The sequence below is a fragment of the Eschscholzia californica genome, unplaced genomic scaffold, assembly GCF_041429995.1.
Source record: "Eschscholzia californica isolate CP2 unplaced genomic scaffold, dmEscCali1.0.p SCAF_6, whole genome shotgun sequence".
Taxonomy (NCBI): domain Eukaryota; kingdom Viridiplantae; phylum Streptophyta; class Magnoliopsida; order Ranunculales; family Papaveraceae; genus Eschscholzia; species Eschscholzia californica.
The window spans coordinates 4,746,027-4,769,457 of record NW_028238483.1 but is presented as its reverse complement, the minus strand read 5'-3'; the positions used below and the strand labels follow the sequence as shown (position 1 = coordinate 4,769,457).

The window sequence follows — 23,431 nt, the reverse complement described above, 5'->3', positions numbered from 1 at the left end:
CTTTTTGAATAAACTCTAAGCAGCTTAATCGCATATTTTAAATTTGCTCAAGCGATTGTATATTTGTATTACCTTCTTGCAGCTCCGAGTTTGCTTGCTATACATCTTCTGTGGAGACCTCAGGCATGACTTCTCAGGGTCACTGCTTACTATGGGAATATCAGAGTGGTTGATATATGATGAGAGAGATAGACGGTCAGACTCTTCATCCTGAGAGATAACTAATTGGTCTTCCATCGTTTCGCCGAACCCAGTCACATCAGCTGAAGTTTCCTCCATTATAGTGCTATCAATTAACTAGCTGAATCCCGAAGAGTCTGTTTCCATTGCCAGTTTCCTGTTGTTTTTCGTTAGATTCTCTATTAATTGTTGGCGTGAAAGAGTTCACCGGTGTTTGTGTCTGGTCAGACCAATAAACTGGATTGCTGGAAACTGCCACAGGGGAACTCCTCCCACTGAACCCAATGGTGCTTGCTTTTGTAAATGAGGAGAATGTAGATATTGAATTGGGTGACTGGTATAGCTCTCGCCCTCTTTTTATACCAGATGGTGAGAAAGTTGAAGGTTCGGCTTGAGATTTCCACATTCCTAATGAGAACAGAGCATCCCCTCTATAAACTTGTGTGAAGGGAAATGAAGGGAAAAACAAAATATCTAATTTTGATACGGCACTCTAGTGAAGTATCATACCGAATGCCGACAGGTCTGGAATTGGTGGAGGTAAGACCTGTGGTCGAGCCCGTTTATTCCTAACAATACCACTTTCCAGGAGTAAATAAACGTTGGCCAAGTGAAAATGAAACCTTAGTAGTTATAGTAGTAGAATCTTAAGATTAAACACAGGAAGGTAAGAAACTATCTTACTTTTAAGGATCGCCATTCCGAACCCGCCCAACACTGAGATGCATTTTCTCTGAAACCAATTATGGTCCCACTAAACCTAACCAACCATAAGAATAAGAAGCATATTATTAAAGTTTATAGGTCAGAAAAAAAAAGAAATGACAATGAAATATACCTTCTTTACGGGGCTTCCTCGCCCTCAAATCTCATATTAAACCTCATCCCAACGGAAAGCTTTTGTTCCCGGGCTTCAAGGTACTTGTTAACACTTACAATAAACTCCGAGCGGCTTGTTCTGCCGATAAAATAATGCACGTTGAGTGAAATCCTTCAAATCTTTAACACAACTAGTATCTGAAAATAAGATCGAAACAATGTTTTTGAAACTGAGAATTAATATATTAATGATTCGAAAGGAATGCAAGATAAAAGGAATTATTTGTTCCTCACTATTGTGAAGGTTATAATTACAAAATTGGGTTAACTCTGTTTTGGGCCTTTTGGCCCCTATTTGTGACCAGCTGGCTGTTACATAATCGTCCGGCAGTTCGTTTTGGCCCACAAGGGCAAAAAAAAATTAGTTGTTTTCCCAAAATTACCCTAATGGCGTTTTGTTAAATAATTACTTTTTATCTTTTATCCACATCATCTTCTTTCTGTCCTCCACTTTACTCTCTCAATCCTCCACTTCATCTCTCCCTCTCTCACCTCACTTCTTCTCCCTTACTACAAAGGTCGTCATAAGAAAAAATTATCTCAATTTCTTCCTTTTCTTACCAGCACCACTATCTTTTTCCCTCTCTCTCCGGACCTCCCTCTGTCTCCCTCCTTCCGAAGAAGGGGAAAATTCCCTTCGCTGCAAAAAGCTTCTTCTGAACCTGTGATTTCTAGATCCGGGAGAAGCTTTTTCCAAACAGCAAAAAGGAAGAGAGAATGGATGAGAAAGAGAGTGGAAGAGGGGGGAATAGAGAAACAACAAGAGGGGAGAAAAGATGATGGTGGTGGTGCTGGTGGTGAGAAGAGTAAGAAGATGAGAGATGTTTTTTATAAAGGTCATCGGCCACCCCAAATTGGCTGGTTGGAGGCTTTCTGTGTCGACCTTATTGAGAGAGAAGAGGTGAGGTGGGGAAAGGGAGAGATGAAGCGAAGGAACGAGATAGTTAAGAAAAGAAAGAAAGATAATGTGGATAAAAGAAAAAAACTATTTACAGAAATGCCATAAGTGTAATTTCGCGAAAAAGCAAAATATTTCTAGTTCTTGGGAGCCAAAACGAACTGTCGGCAGCTTGTCTAGTGAAGCTTGTCTAGGGCAGCTCCGTACCCTGGATAGCCTGAAAAGGCGAGGGCTGTCTATTACCAACTGGTGCACTCGTTGTAGGATGGATGAAGAAACGGTAAGCCACCTTTTCATCCACTGCAATGAGGCGTCGAAGCTGTGGAATTTCTTCATCGGTGCGAAGGGAGGGAAATGGTGCTGCCCCAAGTCGGTTTCTATGATGATGGACTCTTGGAGAGGGTTGCAAACTATCAAGGGCAGGAGGGACATTTGGTCTCTAATCTCTCACGCAATCTGCTGGTCGATCTGGAAAGCCAGGAATGAGGGTATTTTCAAAGACTCGTCTAAGAGTCTTAGGGTGGAGGTGGAGAACATCCTTGGGTTTCTCTTTCACTGGACTAGAAACTTAGGGAATTATAGGAACTTGTCATATCTTCATTTCTTATCCAATTGGGAGAATATCATGAAGTAACATCTTCACTATATGATTCCCCTTTTTTTTTCCTTTATTGTATTATTTTTCCCTTCAATATTAGTTCAAACGTTTCAAAAAAAAAAACGAACCGTCGGACACTATGGTGGCCAACACGGCCAGCTGGTCACAAATTAGGGGCCAAAAAAGAATTAATCCTACAAAATATAGAGTCTCTCAGTTACAAAGAAAGTTTGTAGAAGAGTTTAATTTGGCCCAAAGATATTCCTACTCCAGTGGAATAACATCCCTTTGATATGGTTTATGGTCTCATACATAGATTTTCCATTTTCTATGAAAATTAAATTGCTTCTTCCCTTCCATATACAGAATATGATGGCTACAAAGATTGTATTCCAAATTTCTTTTCCTCCTTTTGGCTTTGTCACGTATTCCAATTGCTCTTGAGGCTCCTTCAACATCTCGTGGGCAGCACCAACTAAAGCCAAGAGAATTTGCTAAGTAGTTCCATCTCCCATGTATGTGAAGGTGTAATACAGTGTAATAGCAGATGGTTGATGGTTTCCTCTGGTTCCTTACACATCACACATTGGTTAACCATGACAATCTCTTTTCTTGTAAGTTCGTCATGGGTTGTTGTGGCCCACAGTGTAAAGCCTACAATTGGAGGGATGGGGTATCTCCAAATAATTTTGCTAGCCAGGAAATCCTCTCTTTCAACTAATTATAACTATTGTAATAATTCCTGACAGAGAGGTCTTCTTCCTTGTTTTCTTTCCAGACCATCTTGTCCTCTTTTTCTAAAAGCATAATTCCTTCTAAGGTGGACATCAGTTTGTAGGGATTTACACCCTTCTACTAGTGTTTATAGCGGAAATATGACATCTAATGTCTACACTAGTATTCCCAGGATCACATGCAAAACTAGTAATTAATCTAATGGAGATAGTAGATTACCTTAATCGCTTTTCCCTCGAACTAGTTGAATTGATTGAAGAAGACCAAGAGCTTCAAGTGTAGCTCCTCTACTTGGGACACGAGCAATCAATTTGATCTCCCACCTTGTTGTATAGCTAGCACACCAATGGTGGTTGGAAAAGAAGAACACCTTCTTCTTTGACTAGATTGATAGTAATGGGAATTAGCTCACTTTCTCCTCTCTACTTGATGTGGTAGAGTAAGAAAGCTTAGAGAGAAATTCCACACCTTATTCTCTGCCCTAAGAGTGTTTATATAGAACCCTAATAAGAATCCACCTCCTTTTAGGTTTCCTAAAACACCCTTTAGAAAAAGATTTAGGGAAATAGTCGAAAATAGCAACTATTGGTATTTTCTCAATTCCCTAAGGAGGAGGTGCCCAAACACCACGAAAATTGGCAGATATAATGTTTATTATATCAGCAACTAACCCTCCAAAATTCAGCCCAATCCGAGTCCTAGAAGTACCCGAACCGGTCTAGGCCCAAAAACCCTGTTTTTGGCCTTTTTGTACTATCTTTGCCTAATTCCTTTTTAGGCCTATGAGATATGTTTATGGGACACTCCCATGATTATATCTCACTCCCACTAGTCATATCCTAGATCAATTTGTCACTCTTATGTGTAACCCGTTGTAGGATCCGATCGAAGTTAGCCGCGAATTACTTCGTAATTCGACGATCGTAGTTGGTCTCTAGCTACAACTCTACGATCCCTAAATCAATCGGACTTGATGATCTTCCACATCAATTGTCCTATCCGAAAAATTGTTCGCATTGTCACCTTGGTCGAAGGACATCTCCTTCAACTCCTTCAGACTCCCACTTAGACTTAGAACAAGTGCAATGCCTCGATTCCCGTGTCAATTTAGTATCCCATCTGATACGTCACATCATTCAGACTTTCTTTATATCTGAGTACAACTGTAAAAGACAAACGATTAACTTTTAATCCGTTTGAGCGCGGCCACGCATTTTCAGTTGCTACTCATCAAGTGGCCTTGAGACACTTTGTACCTAATGTGATTAGGGTGACACAATCCATTCTTGCGCTCCCACTTAACTTCATGTCTATCCTGTCCTTCCCAGTATCCGTCTTTATAACCTCCTTTTACGGCGCGGCGTTTAACGGAACCAAAGTTGGGCATTCCTTACATAAGATGAGTGGAGCACTCATGTTTTGAGGAATCTCTCCAATTGTCTTTATGAGAAGTATTGACGTTCATCACGAGTGATGTACTTCTCATTTGAGGGTTATCCAGTGTATAAACCTTTTATACACCCACGTAGTCGAATAGAATATACTATTCCTATAGCCCATGAAACTGCGCTAACCCATCGACTCCCGTGCTAGTCTTCGTGAGTCATTGTTGTCCATGCAATGACCTGGACCAGGGATTTTTGATAATAAATATTCCAAGTTCACTTAATAGGGTTTCATTCATCAGATCACGTATCTGACAAACCTATTCGGAACGTTTTATTATCGATGGACTGTCGTTTAAACACTAAACAAAATTTAGACGACTGGTGAAATAACTCTATTATTTCTGATAACGAGAGTTGTAAATCTGAGCCTCTTCCGTAAAACTCTTTTTACCCACTCAGTTTTACTTGTCGAGGTTTAAAATTATACCTCATGCCTTAGACTGTGTATGAATCTCATACTATGTCTAAGGTGACAGTTTAGTTTGACTACCGTGGTAGTCGGTTTTAAACTTTGCTTATTATCAATTAATTTGAAGATTACTATCTTCAACCTTGATAATATCTAGTAATCTTTACTAGAGTTAAGGCCTTTAATTCTTTGTGTAGTATTTGCAACAGTTCCCGGCTTAAAACACTTTTAGCCTACTTTCCTTCCATGTCTGGAAGTTTGCTACGATGACATGTTCAACTTTGTACTACTTCATCCTTTAGCCTTCTAGGATGTACTAAGTAGTGTTTCGGTTTTCCAATCCGAATTCGGATGTTTAAATGCTAATCATGTCCAACATGATTGACTTTATGTTTTCGAACATAAATGTCTCTCTCATGCGTGCTAGCTCATCGGTGTCTTTTAGACTCCGAGTTTTGCAACGCCCTCTGTCATGAGTTTTTGGGTCGAAATTCTTTTAGACTTTCCGAGTCTTAGATTTTCTGTTTCGGATCTCAAGCATCTCAGCGTACTGAGTCTCTCTAATCCTATCATCCTTTTGATCTATGCTTATAGATCTTCAGATGCCCAAAATGGCATTTTATCCTTTTGTGTGTGGTCCTTTATTGAGTCAGTTCGTTACTGTTATACAACACCTTATGTCGTACTCAATCTTTTGTATGTACTCTGCATACGGACCCGGAAGGTTTGTTTACTCCCACTTACCTTCTTGAAACTCGTGATTCAAGATTTTCTTCATTCCTCAGGAATCAAATTTCTCTGATTGCCTTTTGAATCGAAGATTCTAACTCTTGCGTGCTTTTAATCCGTCGATAGATTTCTGAAGCATGCTTGTGGACATAACTTGATTGGAAGAATCTTTATTCTTCTTGTCTCGTTTCGGGAAACACGAATGTTTCCATCCTTCTCAGTTTTCTATTTTGGAAAACCAATTTAGGTCTTTTGTTGACTTAAATTATCAAGCTTCATGTCTTGACGAGATATGGATTCCACGATGATTTTGGCTTCTAGCCAAAATCTAGAGTCAGTTTCCGTTTCTGCGCAGGTCTTTTATCTCTTCAGAAATAACCTTTATTTTCTGTGTCTTTGAGATTTGACCTTTTAGGGCTTTTGAACAACAATTTGGAATTTTCTCAACTACTTTGAGATATTCCTTTAGAGACACTTTCATTTGTTTTGAGAGTTCTCCGGCGAATGACATTCGCTTTTGTGGGGTGGGTTTATTAGATCATGTCTTTAACCTTTCCTTTTCCGAGGAGCCGCAGTTTGTTGCTCTTGGTCGAATTTAATCGTCTTGTACAAGTTTCATGATTGTTCTTCATGACCCTCCATGATTTTTCTCATGATCGAATTAAATCGACTTGTACTTTTCTCCCACTTATTCTTTTAATAATTAGTGTTTTCTCCCAGACTACTAGGTGTGCTAATTATTAGAAGAATACTATCATGAGCAACAAACACTTTGTTCTCTTGATTAGTTATGGAAGAAGCCCAAATTTCTTTTAAAAGAAATTGCGTCAGATATTGGCTAGTTTTGTAATGCTTTTACAAGCTTAGCTGTTAGACGGAATTTTGGTAGTTTTGTGAGAAGCTATGTCTAGACTAAATGGATTTTGGAGGATAGAGTTTGATTCGTGTTCTTCATCTTAATCCTTTTGGACACTCCAAATATGGATAGGTTAGAAGTACGTTTGAAGATCAATCTCTGTTTTTGACTCAAGGCTTTCTTTCTTGTCAGTTTGATTCATGTTTTGGTTATAGTGGACTTGTTGTCCTCATCCCTTTCGATTGGGATGAACCTATCTTATAGGTTTTTGACCAAGTTTAGAATCTTTTGGTATAGTTTGTTAAACTTAGCACTTATTAACATCTCAATTTAGAAATAAAATTCTTTATTGATTCTCCATAATACTTAGTACAGAGATGATGTTAAAAAACTAGAAAACGATTAATCTAGAATAGTGCCTAAAGTAGACTTTGATCCCTTTCAGCATCCTTAGCAGTCGAGGCTTCTGCTCCCTCTTGGATCTTGTCTTCCTTAGCCAAATACTCAGTTCCCAGCTGCGCCTGTACATTCACAATGAAAGGGCAATTTTAGGTATCATATACCAAGGTTTGGGAATTTTCAGTATTTGATAAGTTAACTGTTTATACCTGAATTGGAAGCCACTGTTCCATTCTTTTTGTCCTCCAAGAACTTAGGGCAGTTTCTTTTCCAGTGGCCTATGCCACTGCAGTAGAAACATCTTGACGTAGATTGAATACCTTTGTTTTGAGGTTTAGCAATACGTTTGCCTTTTCCTTTTAACGCGGGTTTCTTCTTCTGCCTCTTGTTCTCTTGAGCCACAAGAATCTTATTCTTTGGCTCCAAGTCCATTGTTAGTCGTTCTGCTGCCTGAAGCATTGCATCAAGTTCCTCTAAAGGCTTGTTCCATCCATTCATCGCATATTCCATCTTAAATAGATTGAACCCTTCATGAAGTGAATAGAGGATCATGTCATTAGCCGCCGATTGGCTAACAGGAGAACCCAGCTCTTCTAGTTTAGCAAAGAGTTCTATCATTTGCCGAACATGAGGACCTACTGGTTTTCCTTTCTCGAGGCGCAGACGCAATAATTTACTGGTTGTATCAAACCTCTCCACTCTCGCTTTGCTTCGGATTGAATCCTCAGTTTTCGGAGTGATGGAGGGGACTTCCATGTTCAGAGGTTTCTCGTTAAGAGTAGCCTCCATGGCTGATAACAATCGAGAAGTCATTGATTCTGGTTCAGCCCTCTTTTGATCATCCTCTTGATGCTCTATTTCCTTAGCAGTCAAAAAATCCAAAAATGGATAGTCTGAGACATTTAGCTTGTTTTTAAACTCTCCATCCAGTATTTGAAGTATCTCCCGATTCCTTCCTTCATGGATGTTTTCGTTTAACACCTTCCTTAGGTATGTTCCAAGGTCGAACTTGTTTCCTTGTGTCATCTTTAAAACTACATAAAGTAATGGCAAAGTTTTAAAACTCGTTATCGTTTTTGAAAAACATTAGTTTTCCCACATTATTCAATATAAATCGTCCCCGATTGAATAAGTGATTCCAAGACCCCAGTTCTTCGAAGTAAAGCGGACGAAGGCCCTACCCTTTGACTCCGTCGTTCCGGGTGAGCGAACTACTTCACTGATCATACCTTATGACTCTTGGTTGATAGATTTCATTAATGAATGACTAATCTATCCTTTTGCCTCGAGTATCCAAGACTCTCTTGCTGATCTCGTTGAGTAGAACCATTTAGACGTGTAGGCCTCTTCTATAGACCTACCCGCATTGTCCCAAGGTAGAGGAGGTACTCTGCGAAGGCCGACCCACCTTCCTCGAACAAGGGCGCAACGAGTGTCTTAATCTGGATAGGCGATTACTCAAGATTACTTTTGGGGACTTTTACGCTAGTCTGGCGTTTGTTATAGTGAACTATTTAGCCTAACTAACATCCACGACATAAAGCGTAAATAAGTAAGTAAATGCGCGCGAGAAAGTAAATCAAGCAGACATGGATCCTAGTATGGCCCCTAACCTAGAAGATCTAATCACCCTTGGTTTTCTTCTTGTTTCGCCTTTTGGTTCGTCTTAGATCGCCATCTTTGAACCTCCATTGATTTCTCCCACTCGCCTTTGGATTTCATCCTCGAGTTTCTTCAATGGACTCATAGACCCTAAACTCTAATTACAAGACTCTAACGATTCGCAGATCGTATAAACTTGAAATTAAAATTAATTACAAAGCATGCACCCATCTGTGCTTAAAACAAGAATAAAGAAATAAATCTATGGCCATACTAGTTTCCCGCATTCACATCACATGCAATCATATAATATATCAAGGCTAAGAATTATATATGCATGATTATCTTAGGAGATACTTTTGTTGACATCACATGTCACATTATGGACCTTGAGTCTAAATTCGAAGAATTCTACTAATGGTGCTTTCCGGTTTTATCTTTTATGATTTCTAAACTCATCTTTAAGAAAAACTCCGTTTTGGGCTCGAGAAAGCCCGGGTCAATTTCGGAAAAAATATTGGTTCGATTCTTAATGATTTCATAAATCAATTTAAAGAGAAATCCGTTTTGGGCTATTGGATGGCCCGGATTGATTTTGGAATTATTTGGTTGGAATCGGAAAAAATTTTGGCAAAAACTCCCACTCGAATGATGGTCCCTTTTCGTGGTCCGAAAAGCCTAAAAAAAAAAGCCCTGGACAAGTCCTAGACAAGTCCCGGCCCAAGCCCAAAAAGGGCTCGGACAAGGTCCGGACATAGCACGGCCCATAGGGCCGGCATGTCCTGGCCGAGGCCTATCAAGGCCTGGTCTCGTCCTGGCCGGAGCCAGGACGCTAGTCCATGTACCAGACGCGTCCTAGACGTGTCTGGTACTGGACCGGACCAGCACTAGGTGTCTCGGACTAGTCCGAGACACCCAGAACCTCCCAGACGCGTCTCCAAGACGCGTCTGGTCGAGTGCTCTGGACGCGTCCTAGACGCGTCCAGGAAGCTCCTTCGCAGCTGCTGGTCGCGTCTTCAAGACGCGTCCTTAGTAGCTGCTCTGGACGCGCCTCAAAGACGCGTCCAGAAGCTTCTGTCGCAGCTACTGGTCGCGTCTTCAAGACGCGTCTCAGCAGCTGCTCTGGACGCGTCCAGAGGACGCATCCAGGAGCTTCTGGTCCGGCCAGGAAGCTTCCTGGCCGGACACTAGGGTTTTTCAAAACCCTAGTTTCCAAAAAGAAATTTTTTTTTTTTTTTTTTTCTTATGCAACTCTAAGTTGCTATTTTCCAATTTTAAAGCTTTTCTTAAATTTTGAAATTCCTTTTAGAACACTTCTAAAATTTTTTTAAAACTTTTAGAAACTTTTAAATTTTTCCAAATTTGTTTTGAGAGCTTCCTAAAGTCAAAACTACTCTTTTTAGAACACTTCTAAAATTCTAAAATTCCAAAATTTTGTTTTTCAAAAGTTTCCAAAACTTAAAAACAACTCTTAATCAAACCAATTTTGGATCAAAATCTAGGTTTTTGAAATTTTTCAAAGAACAATTTTGAAATCAATTTTGAAAAATCTTTGAATCCAATTCAAAATTAATCAAATTTTATGTTTTAAAATCTTTTTAAACATAACTATCAATTTAATCAAGCATGGATTAGTTTGAAATTCAATCAAATTGAGACTTTTAAAACACTTTTAATCATCAATGTGATTCTCAATTTGAAAATTTATTGAATCCTATCAAATTATGAGTTAAAAATACCTTTTAAAACACCTTTTAAAATACTTTTATAAACTCAATTTTCAAACTTAATCGAGCATATGAATTAGTTCGATTCTTAGCAAAAACTAGTTAATAGCAAGAGGCTCTGACGCCACTGTAGGGATTTACACCCTTCTACTAGTGTTTATAGCGGAAATATGACATCTAATGTCTACACTAGTATTCCCAGGATCACATGCAAAACTAGTAATTAATCTAATGGAGATAGTAGATTACCTTAATCGCTTTTCCCTCGAACTAGTTGAATTGATTGAAGAAGACCAAGAGCTTCAAGTGTAGCTCCTCTAGTTGGGACACGAGCAATCAATTTGATCTCCCACCTTGTTGTATAGCTAGCACACCAATGGTGGTTGGAAAAGAAGAACACCTTCTTCTTTGACTAGATTGATAGTAATGGGAATTAGCTCACTTTCTCCTCTCTACTTGATGTGGTAGAGTAAGAAAGCTTAGAGAGAAATTCCACACCTTATTATCTGCCCTAAGAGTGTTTATATAGAACCCTAATAAGAATCCACCTCCTTTTAGGTTTCCTAAAACACCCTTTAGAATAAGATTTAGGGAAATAGTCGAAAATAGCAACTATTGGTATTTTCTCAATTCCCTAAGGAGGAGGTGCCCAAACACTACGAAAATTGGCAGGTATAATTTTTATTATATCAGCAACTAACCCTCCAAAATTCAGCCCAATCCGAGTCCTAGAAGTACCCGAACCGGTCTAGGCCCAAAAACCCTGTTTTTGGCCTTTTTGTACTATCTTTGCCTAATTCCTTTTTAGGCCTATGAGATATGTTTATGGGACACTCCCATGATTATATCTCACTCCCACTAGTCATATCCTAGATCAATTTATCACTCTTATGTGTAACCCGTTGTAGGATCCGATCGAAGTTAGCCGCGAATTACTTCGTAATTCGACGATCGTAGTTGGTCTCTAGCTACAACTCTACGATCCCTAAATCAATCGGACTTGATGATCTTCCACATCAATTGTCCTATCCGACAAATTGTTCGCATTGTCACCTTGGTCAAAGGACATCTCCTTCAACTCCTTCACAGCTGTGCTAGAATTGGAATTTCCTAGTCATATAACTTTTGTCTCAAATTTAGTTGACACCCATGGTTTTGGCTGTCTTAGGAATTCAACCTTCTTTGTTATTGATAATAACATGAATAGCTCGGAATCTATCTTTTAAATTGATTTTTGTGAACCAAATATCCTCCCAAAAGCTTAATAAGTTCCCTTCGCCCACCTTCCACTTCAACTTATTAAGTTGTTTTCTTTGTTTCAAATGCCTCTCCATACCTCACACCAGTGTCTCTCTTTTGGTCGGGAGGTTTCACAGCTTCATCTATATTCTCCATATTTTTCCTAATTAATCTTCTGCACAGGTTATATTTCTTAGCTTCAAATCTCTGAAGCCACTTATAATAGTAAAACATCGTTCATGTTTCGAGATTTTTTTATCCCCAACCCCCTTTGATAAGTCTTCGCAGATTATGTCCCAAGCCACTCACTACATTCCAAAGGAAGTCCTTCATTTTCCTCTCTATTATGGGGATGGAGAAAAGGGAGAACAAAGAAATACACAAAGCTTTAAGCATTGTTTTGAGAAGAGTTAATTCACCTGCTTTGGAGAGAGTTCTGACCTTCCAAACTGAATGCTTCTTCTTGATCCCTTCTAAAACTGGATCCCACATTGATTTATGCCAGTATGTATGACCCACCGGCAATTCTAGGTAGCTCGATGGGAGTTTGTCATCCTTGCATCCAAAACTCGCAACTAAGCTTTGTATATCTGAGGTCTCCCACACTATATAGGCGGGTATTTCCATAGTTTACCTTTAAACCTAAAGTACTCCCAAACCATACAAGTATGCATTTCAGCCTCGTCAGTTGTTCTCTGTCATCGTCAATGAGAATAGTACATCACCAAGAAACTGTATAAGGGTTATGGGCATTCCAGTAGGAGAGACCTTAAAACCACTGCTCCATCTCAATTCTTGAGCTCGGGTTAAGCATTGCTAAGGACTACAGTCACTATCAAGAAAAGAGGTGATAAAGATGTAGGGTCCCTATAAACGAAATTTCAAATATTGAATATCTAGCATTAACTTCATTAGGATTGCATGGAAAAATTTAATGAGTTAACTTAAGACTGTAAAAACATAACTTTGTTTCGCTTTCCGCCTATTAAGGCTAATGCCCCTTCCCGTATGAAGATCAAGAACTTTAATTGAGGTCCCCTACTTGAGACACACGAGCAGTGGCACCTTGATCTCCACTGGAGGTTAGCAAGAACAACGATGAACTTGAAGAAGAAAACACCTTTTCCCTCTCTCTTCAACCAACAAGGTTTCTTTCTCTCTTAGGTTTCAGTCAAGATGAAGAGAAACTGACATGTATATATTTTGCGGTTTTCGTCTAGGTTATATATATAACCTAGACCCGAAAGCTCAAGGGTGGAGGAACAAAGGACGGGAACCTTATCGGCCTAGGCCCTAATCCTAGTCGGACTAGGACTCCTGTACGGGTACAACAACGCTTGCATTGCGAGCGGCCTGGGACCTGCCTTGGGCGCAGCTGTCCAAATTGATGTTGTTACCATGGATGCTATTGTTTGGTGGTCGATGTATGGATCAGAAACTCTGAAAGACGATGTAGCAAAGAAGGTTATTCTGTTTACTAATTTTTGTTAATACTTTTTTTAATATATTTAACAAAATTTTAAACTTTCTACTATTTCATTATATAAGGCATTGGCTCAACCAATTACTAGCTTATCTGCTGAAAGGAATTCGAGTACCTACTCAATTAAACAAAGCGTAAAGAGAAACATATTGGATTCTGCTCGAGCTAATAATTGGTTTATATTCATTCTAATATTCATCTTCAATCACGTCTCAGCAAAGGTTATAAGAATGGTCCTTATAAAAAGTGGGGCATTGATCCGAACACAATAATATATAGATGATTTTGTTGTAAGACTCGAGGATACATCTTGGGGGTCTCTCGAAGATGATAGTGTCGATGTTCACAATGAAGAAAATATTAACATACAACCTAAGACCTATGTTATTTGAGGCATGAAGCGATGCGAAGAGTGAGCTTGTCGGCTAGGCGAGGCCTCACATCTCCATGGCAGCAGCTGAAGTTAGGGTTTAGAAAGATAAAGAAGGTAAAAGAGAGAAGTAAAAAAATAACAAAATCTGAGACATAAATCATAAAACTTCTTATCCTCCCTTTTTAAAATGGTGTACTATCCTCCTATTTAAATTTAAGAGAAAGGAGGGCAATCCTCCCTACCTACACTATTAAATAGCTAACTCAAACTTGGTTAAGGGTGGGCACCATCTCTTTTTATAGCTGGAAACACCTTCTCTCCCTAAAAAGTCGAAATTGGCCCAAGTAAACATTGGATCAACTTAACCAACAAGGCTTCATGCTAGTTAACAGATCACGAACAAGGACGTGGATAAATCAATTGATCACATATTCATCCCCTGTCGGGTTGTCCCAGGATTGTGGAGTTACTTCATCAACTTACTTCACATTAGGTGCAACCTGACACCTTAAATCATCTTTTGAAGCAAGGGACCGAGAAAGTGAAGAACCAGAAGGAAATATGGTATACCGTATATGGTCCCAAAAGTAATTATACGGGGGATTTGGAAAGATAAAAATCACAAAATTTTGAAGGAAGAAAATTTATGTACTAACTTAATGGAAGAGAATGTAAAAAGTCATTCTATTTCATTGGATCTAGAAGCCTTAAGTTGGCAAAAACGATATCGTATAATGACTTCGTCAATAATTGGGAGGCTTGGATGTTGAAGCATGTAACCTAGCTTCCTAAAGCTTTCTGTATTTTAGGTTTCTTATAATGGTTCAAAGTTTCAAAAAAAATGTCAAACCTTGGTTTATAGAAGACGGAGAGGAGTGTTCCAGTTGCTATGGCATGAGAAGCAGTAGCAAGAACTCCAAGATGCATGCTGTGACTCGATATTACAGAAGGCGGCATATTGCTAAGTTGCCTCATTAGTCTCCTCACTCTGACACGCAGCTCACCATTTTCACCTCTGCACAAATTTTGATGCAACACTCATGGTCAGATATGAGGTAACTAAATCAATACCAGCATAATGCCCTCACGGGCCTCACCTTAGGAATATGAAAGCATCGCCAACTACCAGTCTCTTGGAACTGACAAATACACTCCACCCTGTCGTAAGCAGGTGTCGCCGAGGCTGCCCTGAGTAACATTTTAATCTGATATATGGTGCCAATAGTGTACTGATGGGCCTAAAAGGTTACCCTAAATAGGTCTACACCCGCAAGTGCACGGGTGTCAAGTTGTAATTTTTCCGGTAAGACCGGTTCGTTCCTCAGAGACTAGTTAAACCTATTCTAAGACTTGGAAGTATCACGATTTATCTTTTTTTAAATTGAGTTTTTGGGATAAAATAATAAAATACTAAAACAAATGTATGAACTCAAATGGGGGGAGATGATCTGGGATTTTAGAATCCATCCATGGAACAATTCTAAAGATGATCTTACTCAATAGTCAACCAATTCCTTTTATTACTCGGACCTCAAAACATGAAATTTCTAAAGTCCGGAAGATATCCTCATTAAAACGATAAAAATTAAAGATACATGTATCATTCCCTAAATACTAATTACTCCATTATTATGCATCAACTAAGAAGTATAACCCATCAAAGCATTCTATTCTAAGCATGGAATATCAACTTAAGAAAGATGAATAATGAAAGAACTAATTAATAACAAGAATAACGCAAGTTAGACATGAACGACCAAAGGACTAATTGACTCGCATTGAATCACTGCTAGAAAGTAAATGAACTTCATCAAAGACTTAGTCACATGTTCAGTGAGGATTTTAAAGAGGATTTCATTACAAAAATTAAGATCAAGAGATAAGAGGTCACCAAATATTAGACTCCTGGTTGATGGTGATGACAGATGACCATGGAGGAATGTGATGAATTTTTATCAAGGTCCCTCTCACAAAGACAAAGAAAATTCAACACATGAGCATTCTCTTTAATCTCTCTCTCACAAAAAGATTAATAGATCCTGTCCTTCTCTCTCTCTCTCTACAATAATTTCTTTTGACTAGAAAAATAGAAGAATAAAAAAAAAACACTCTATCAAACTTTCTGTCACTAAAAGTTTTCTAGTAAATCTCTTCTTCTTTTTTCTCTCAACAATCTTTTTATCTCTTTATATAATAATAAGAACATGAAATTTGAATAACAGAAGCAAAACTCTATTTCTCCTTAAACAATAATTTCTCTCAAAATCCCAAAATCAATCTTTGAAATCCAATGGAAGATGAAGAAGAAAAAAAACAAAATCAGAGAACATATATAAAATTCTTTCTAAACTCCTCTCTATTTTCTCCTCACTCTCTCTACAATAATCTGCTTCTCTATCTCTCTCTCTCTCTCTCTCTCTCTCTCTCTCTCTAAAATGTATACTTGAAGCCCGGAGAGGAGAAGAAGAGCTCCCTGTTTTGTTGCCCCAAAGATGAGATAAAATCCTGCCTCTGTTCTTCTCTGTTCTATATAGAGAGGAAACCAAATTCGAATTCCCTTCTCTAGAATATATTTCCTTACCAAACTTCACCTCCTAAAATCATAGCCGAATCCCTCTTCTCTGTTTTTCTATATTAGTTCTCTCCCAAAATCTCCATGAAAATCTTCCCTTTAAAATATCACAACTCATTGAGAATCGAATCTCTGAAATCTTCTCTTGATTTTTGCTTCAAGAATATCTCATGAATCTCTATTTCTATTAAAGCATCAGAGAGTATTCTCTCTCTCTCTAGAAATACTAAAATCTATCTCACCAATCGAAAATCTCTTTCTATATAATGAGAATATCTTCAATCTTCTTCCTGACTTCTAAATATCTATTACCTTCTTCAGCCGAACCCCTCTCTTCTCTGTCTACTATGGAAATCTTCATCTTCCATAACTGAGAGCTTTCTCTCTCTAAGAATTAGATTCAGCTAGCCAAGCTCATCTCTCTCTAGAATCTGTCCTCTATATAGTAGGAAAATTCTTCTCTGTCGATCACGATTTCCCTCTTTAATTTCTCAATCAGTCTCTCTAAATATATCTCAAAACTTTTAAACAGTAGAGAGAGAGATATAGGAACCGAGATGGAAAGAAAGATTTCCCATAAATTTGGGCGTCAATGAGATGAGGACGTTCTGTTCAAATAAAACTGATTCAGTGCTTCGCGGGATAACGACACAGTGTGTAACGTTCTCCTGGGATCATGCCACGTGTTGCTGAAAAGAAGTTGCCCGCTGGATTTGAACGGACAAGCGAGAGGAGTACGGTGAATCTTGCGTTGGGCTACAAGGGATCATGAACTCCTGGAGAATCCTAATACACACCCGTGCTGACCGAATATGGCCCGCATAATCTCGCAATCGTCTGATTTGGTTTCCTTGAGCACGCCACGTGTCTCTAGAAGATCTATATTGCCTTGATTTTGACTCAAACTTTGACCTGCTTTCTTTTTCTTATCCGGACTCCGATTTGAGTTCTGATTTCGCCTACAGGTTCGTCTTCGACTCTACTTTCATCTGAGTATCATCATTAGCCAAAATTACTGAACTCCCCAAAAGACCAAACTACCCTTTTGTGTCTCTTTCTCCCGTTTTTAATCACTTTCAGTGCTCAATTCCATAGAAACCTCCTGAGTAAGAGAAACAACCAATTCATCAGAGTAACTGCCCGAAATAGACTAACTAGTCCAAGTAAAGAGATTCAGATGAGACATTTTCATGTCTCATCATGTACGTAAGAACCAAACAGAAATTAAATGCAACATAGAGTATCACGGTCAACAAATAATATTTGAACATCAACTTTCGCAACTAGACATTCTCAACATTCTAATCTAGAACAACCTACAACTTGCTCATACAGAAAGTAAACCTCGAAAAATATGCCGAATATGCCATTCATTTCCGTGTAGATCATCTGCAACTAGCTCTTGCCAGGGTGGATTCTGGGACATATCCTGAATGATAAACAAGATAGACGAGGAAAAGAAGCCAACAATAAGAAAACCTAAATGTTCCAGACACATGTATATCTTTTAACTGAAATCTCACCAAGGGCGGCAGGCATTCATCTGCATGCCTCCGTAGAACAGAAAACCCTCCATGCGTGCTTGTATTTGATGCAGTAAGTGTCTTGCAGAATGAATGGACAACACATCTTGGAGGCTCGGGGAGTGGAGGATCTGTGTTGGAAACCTCACTTTGCTGAGATAAGTATCAGAGGTACACAAAAGCACAAAATGAAGAAAAAAGAGATAAAGCGTGAAAATGTCGGTATTAAAGCTACACGTCTCGACTATACATAACTGAAAGTAAAAAATGAGTCGAATTTAGTAATCTATAGAATTCGCTGGAAGAGAAAGAGAATTCAAGGAAAACTAACATATGATTCTGGTTGAAGAGTTATCTGCGCATACACCTCATCTGTTTCAGGCTCAGCCTATCGTTCCAAAGAAATACTAATAAGTGAACTAGAATGACAAAAAAGAAGAAGAAAATGCAAGAAAGTAGCTTTTCTTGTTCTGCACCATGGAAGCTCGTACGCTCATAACAGTCTTACCCGAAGCTGAACGTGAACAACTTTATAGAGGATCTTAAACGGTAGATTGAATGAAGGCATCTGCTTGTCAGATGGCTGATGTGTTGATGCTTCAAGATGCATGAGTCCAGGAAGAAACACTGAGTTCACTTGTGTGGTGCAAGAATTAAAAGCCAGGATTAAAATTCTAATTAGCAGTTCAACAAAATTTTTAGAGATCATGCTTCTGTTGCAAGTGTAAAAATAATATGAAACAAAAAAAGGGAGTATGTGGTCCTTACGATATAACAACTAGTAAACTTTACACATCCCATTCAGCAGACGGCAAAAAAGAGAGATCAAGCACTTCTAAATAGTGGCAGCTACAGTGCTTGATCTCTCTAGAGAAGGCAAAACCACTCTCATCAAATCAGTTCTCCAAGCCTTACCCACATATTTTCTTTCCCTTTTCTCTATCCCATCTAAAGTTCTTAAGGAGATAGATAAGAAAATGTGTAACTTTCTCTAGGAAGGATCTAAGGAACAAACGAGAATGCACTGGGCAGCATGGAACCTAGTTTGTACTAGCAAAAGAAAAGGTGGTCTGGGTGTAAAGAATCTGAGGCAAATGAATAGAGCTCTACTCATGAAGTGGCTTTGGAGATTTGATCAAGAAAAATAAGCTCTTTGGAGAGATGTGATTAGTGACAAGTATGGGGCTAATAAGAAGGAATCGGAATCGAAAACTAAGAGACTATCTTATTGATGCAGCGTATGGAAAGAAATTCAGGCCAACAACAACACTTTTGGAACTTAACTAGATGGGAGATAGGTAGTGGCGAATCAATTAGTTTTTGGTCAGATAGCTGGGCATCATACTCCTCTCAAGGACAAATTTCCAGAGATTTTCAATCTAGCCAGGAATCAAGCAGCAACAGTGAGCGAAAATTTTAACACAAACTTTCAAGTATGGGAAGTTATTATTAGGAGAAACCTCAATGACTGGGAGATTCAAGCCTATGGAGACCTTCTAGATTCTATTCAATAATTTAGGCCTTCAAACAAACCAGACAAGAGGGTGTGGAGAGCAAATGCTAAGGATAAACTATGTGTTGGTAAGTGCTACAACCTCTTGGAGCAAGACATACAACTACTAGACCCCACTCATATCAGTATTATTTGGAGGAAGGCCATTCCCCCAGGGTAATTTTCTTTGGTTGGGCGTTGTTTCTCCACAGAATCCCAGCTATTGATTCTCTGCAAAGGAAAGGTTTCTCTCTTGCTAATAGGTGTGTCCTTTGCAAGGAACAGGGGGAAAGCATAAACCATCTCTTCTTAACATGCCCAATTGCGAGCAGCATTTGGAGTTATTTCATAGCTTCATCAAAGACTCAGTGGTGTAGCCCTAACACCACAACCAAAATGTTAGAGCAATGGGAGGGCATCCACATTAGAAAGGGCAGAAAGAAAGTTTGGGAGGTGATTCCAATGGCCATCATTTGGAACTTATGGAAGGACATAAATAATAAGATATTCAAGGATATGAATCTAGACACAAATGTGGACATAGATGCTATCAAAGGCACCATCTACTCTTGGCTTAAAAACTTAGATGCTTTCAAAAGCATATCTTACATTGATGTAGTTCAAAATTGGGAGGCGTGGGTATCGTGAGGAATCCACTAGCCTAACCCTACTCATATTGTATATTCTTTTTCTTCTCATTAATTCAGTCTAAGTTTCAAAAAAAAAATAGTGGCAGCTAAAAAGTTCTTAATGAAAAAGATATTTATAAAAAAAAAAGGTCAACTACTCAGAAAAGAGGGGTTGTGAGTAGGGTGACTAAGGTACCGAGTACAAGCGAAGACACAACAGTAATAACAATAAGAAAGAAAACTAAGATTACTTTAGAATAGCGATTTGAAAAAAAGAGAATACTGACAGAAATATGGTTGTATATGATACATAACCATGAAAAGAGTTCCCATTGCCCAAATTTTTGGAACTCGATGTAAAAATCTCCCAGAGAACAAGTTAAAAAGCTATTAGTACACCACTAAGTTGTTCCATGTCTTAGTATCAACTGCCAAACCTTTAAGAAATTGAAATACACACTCCTCTACCTTCCTAAATATGCCCTGAATAAACAAAACCAGGACTGACTTGGTTCAGCAAAAGCAATTTATCAGAAACCATAAAATCACAAGATTAAAGGAATATTATTTTATTTTTTTGTTTGCATCTTTATCATGAATGTATACAATCAAGTTATATATTTGTAGTCCCAATGTTTAAAAAGGCACATCTAGGCATACGCCTCGAGGCAAAATATAGGTGTATAGTCAGATCTTGACAGTTATTGAGGAGCTAAGGCCTCTGAGGGAGAAGAAAACAAGAAGATAGGGAGAATAGAGAAGGATGAGATCTCGGTTAAGCCATGTCACAAAAGACTGCATCCACCAGAGACAACCCTCAACTCCAATCTTCATAAGATCATTTGGAATGCAAAAATCCCGCCAAGAGATAGTTTCGTGATATGGGCGGCTACACAAAACAAGGTTCCAACAGTGAATACCCCTCAAAGGCAAGGGATGCCAATTCCAAATAGATGCATCAGATGCAACAGCACAGAAAAGGCTCCGGAACACTTATTTCTTCATTGGGAGAAGGCTAGAGCCTTTGGGATTTTTTCATAGTTTTTTCAAGGAATCTATGGTGTTACCAAAATCAGTGGCACAAACTTTCGAACAGTGGAGGCATTTCAAAATCAGGAAGAGAAAGAAGTATAAGTGGATCCTAACATCAGCAATCATACTGGCTATTTGGTAAAATAGGAAACCAAATTTTTTTAAAGACCTAAACAACAACAACCGCATAGAGGTGGAAGACATTCTAGCAATCCTATACCATTAGAGCATACTAATACCATGGGCACAAGTCCTATAGTGGTTTTGTAATTAAGTGGAATGACATTATGATGTAACATATTGTTTTACTTTTCTTTATATGTACACCTTGTACATTCTTTCCCTTTCAAATCTTACTTCAAAGTTTTCAAAAAAAAAAATATAGGTGTACCGCATCAGAATTTACGCCTCAGTGTGGTAATAACTTTCTTTATTATCTTTTTAACTTCTAGAGATAGTCAAACTCAAAAGAGTAGAAGTGACCGAAAGCATTCATATCCTTTAACTTTACTATTAAGAAATTAAATTTATGTAGTATTGCAAACAAATTCAATAAACTACTATAACTAAATTAAAATATATGAGATTGAAGCTACGCCTCTTTACCGCCTCGAGGCACCGCCTTGCATTGTCAAAGAAAACCACATCGAGGCATAAAAACACTTTTTTTTTTAACATTGTCTAGTCCATCCTTAAACGAATGCTTCAAACAGTCTAGTGCACCAACCTCAAATGACCTCAAAGGAAGTACGAAGTAGTTTAATTTCTAAATGAAACTCTTAATGTGTGTGTGTGTGTGTGTGTATATATATATACTTGCTCCATATGACCTTGAGGGAAATAATAAACTCGCTCGTCTACACGAGGTACAGTGACCAACGGTCCAGCACAGGCATGCCAGAGTTCCCTGTATAAACCATCATTGAAAGTACCTATAAAAGAGAGAATACATATTATACAAATCAAGATCAGCAAAATTCACAATATTTACTATAGGCAGTTGAAGTCTGACGTTCAAGATCCAAACCTGACTTCGATCCTTCTGCAGATGAGGAATGATGAGTAGTCGTGGGGAACGCCATAAGAGCAACAGAGAAATCCTTTTGACTAGAAAAACTTTCAACCGTTTTGAGAGGAAAAAAAAGTGATATTGCCTGGTAAAATGTATGATCACTTGAACTACCACATTCTTCTAGTAGAGATTACAAAATGAAAAAAATGAGTACTAAGGCAATGGATGATTTCACATAATTTCCCTAATACAAACCCTAGAATGTACAATTAGTTTCAATAAATAACCTATTGAGCGTCTCTCTCAGTTATTCTTCCAAAATGAACGATAATATTGCTTCTTTCTTCTTCTCCAAGAACTGATTAAAGAGTCGTGGTCTTCACTATCGAGGACCGGAGTGCATAATGCGCCTATCCCTCGTTCACTAAACTTCTCTCTCTATCCGGAACTGATGGCACCGGTCAAACACGGTATAGGTAAATTCATTGGTAACACTTTTAATTGCATCCACTTCAAACGGTTTGGAAACTATGGATCATGCTCTACTTCGTTGTTCTTATGCTAAACTGATTTGGTCTTACTTTTCTATAAGCTCAGATTATTTTTTTTTTTGAGAAATCGACTACGATCTATGATAGTTGTTACAAGGCATACATCATGCAGATGTGATGAGCACGATAACCGCCTAATTTAAAACATAATGATAGAGGCCTAAAGCCCGACAACATTAAAGAAGCCTAAAGCCCGACAAATTTTGTTACAATATTTACTTTATATATTGCCTAAATTACATGGGATATATCTTGATGGAAAACTGCTTCCACCAAAACTCGATCCCACGACTTCATGGGCTTAAGAAGGGTGTCCAACTGTTAAACCAAATGGCGGTTGACACGCTCAGATAATGTTATTACTGTTAAAGATTGGATTCTATCTTGGAATTACACTCACCAACCTATGAATGTGACTTAATCAAATTTAGATGCTACGACACTCTGGTTCATCTGGAAATCCATATGTGAATTATGTTTCCAAAACACAGGTACAATCACCAATGCAGGTAGTTCGAAGGATTTTGGCAGTCCCGGGGGGCAAACAACGAAATTGCAAAATCAAAACTACAGCTTTAAGCTCCAAATGGATCCCCCAAACACCCCCTTTCACCAAAATCAACACAGATGCTTCATTCAAAAACATCACCGAGGTAGCAGGCATTAGCTGCATTATCTATGATTACCATTCGATCTTTGAATCTGCTCTTTCAGAACCAACCCGACGAAGAAATGCAGAAGAATGTGAATCCAAAGCATCATTACAAGGTATTTCATGGGCCCTAGAGAAGAGAATCGAATACTTACAGATTGAAAACTACAACAAATCCATCATTGACCATCTAAAAGGATCCACGCCGACGATTTAGTGGCAATCACAAGGCTAAATCGAAGCAATACGAAAGAAAAGTGTACTCTTCAAAGAAATCATATACTCACACACTACGCGTCGTGGAAACCTTCATGCAGACAAGCTAGCCAAATGGGCTCGTAAAACAATTATAATCGTGTTTGGGATGATGTCTTTCCCTCTTTCCTTCTGAACTAGTTTGTATGTTGTGTTCT

The 23,431-nt window shown here is 38.5% G+C and overlaps 1 pseudogene; it reads right to left on the bottom strand.

The window, feature by feature from the left end:
* The window catches only part of LOC147530931 (auxin response factor 1-like), a 35,758-nt pseudogene that overhangs the window by 11,951 nt on the left and 376 nt on the right, over positions 1–23,431 (bottom strand).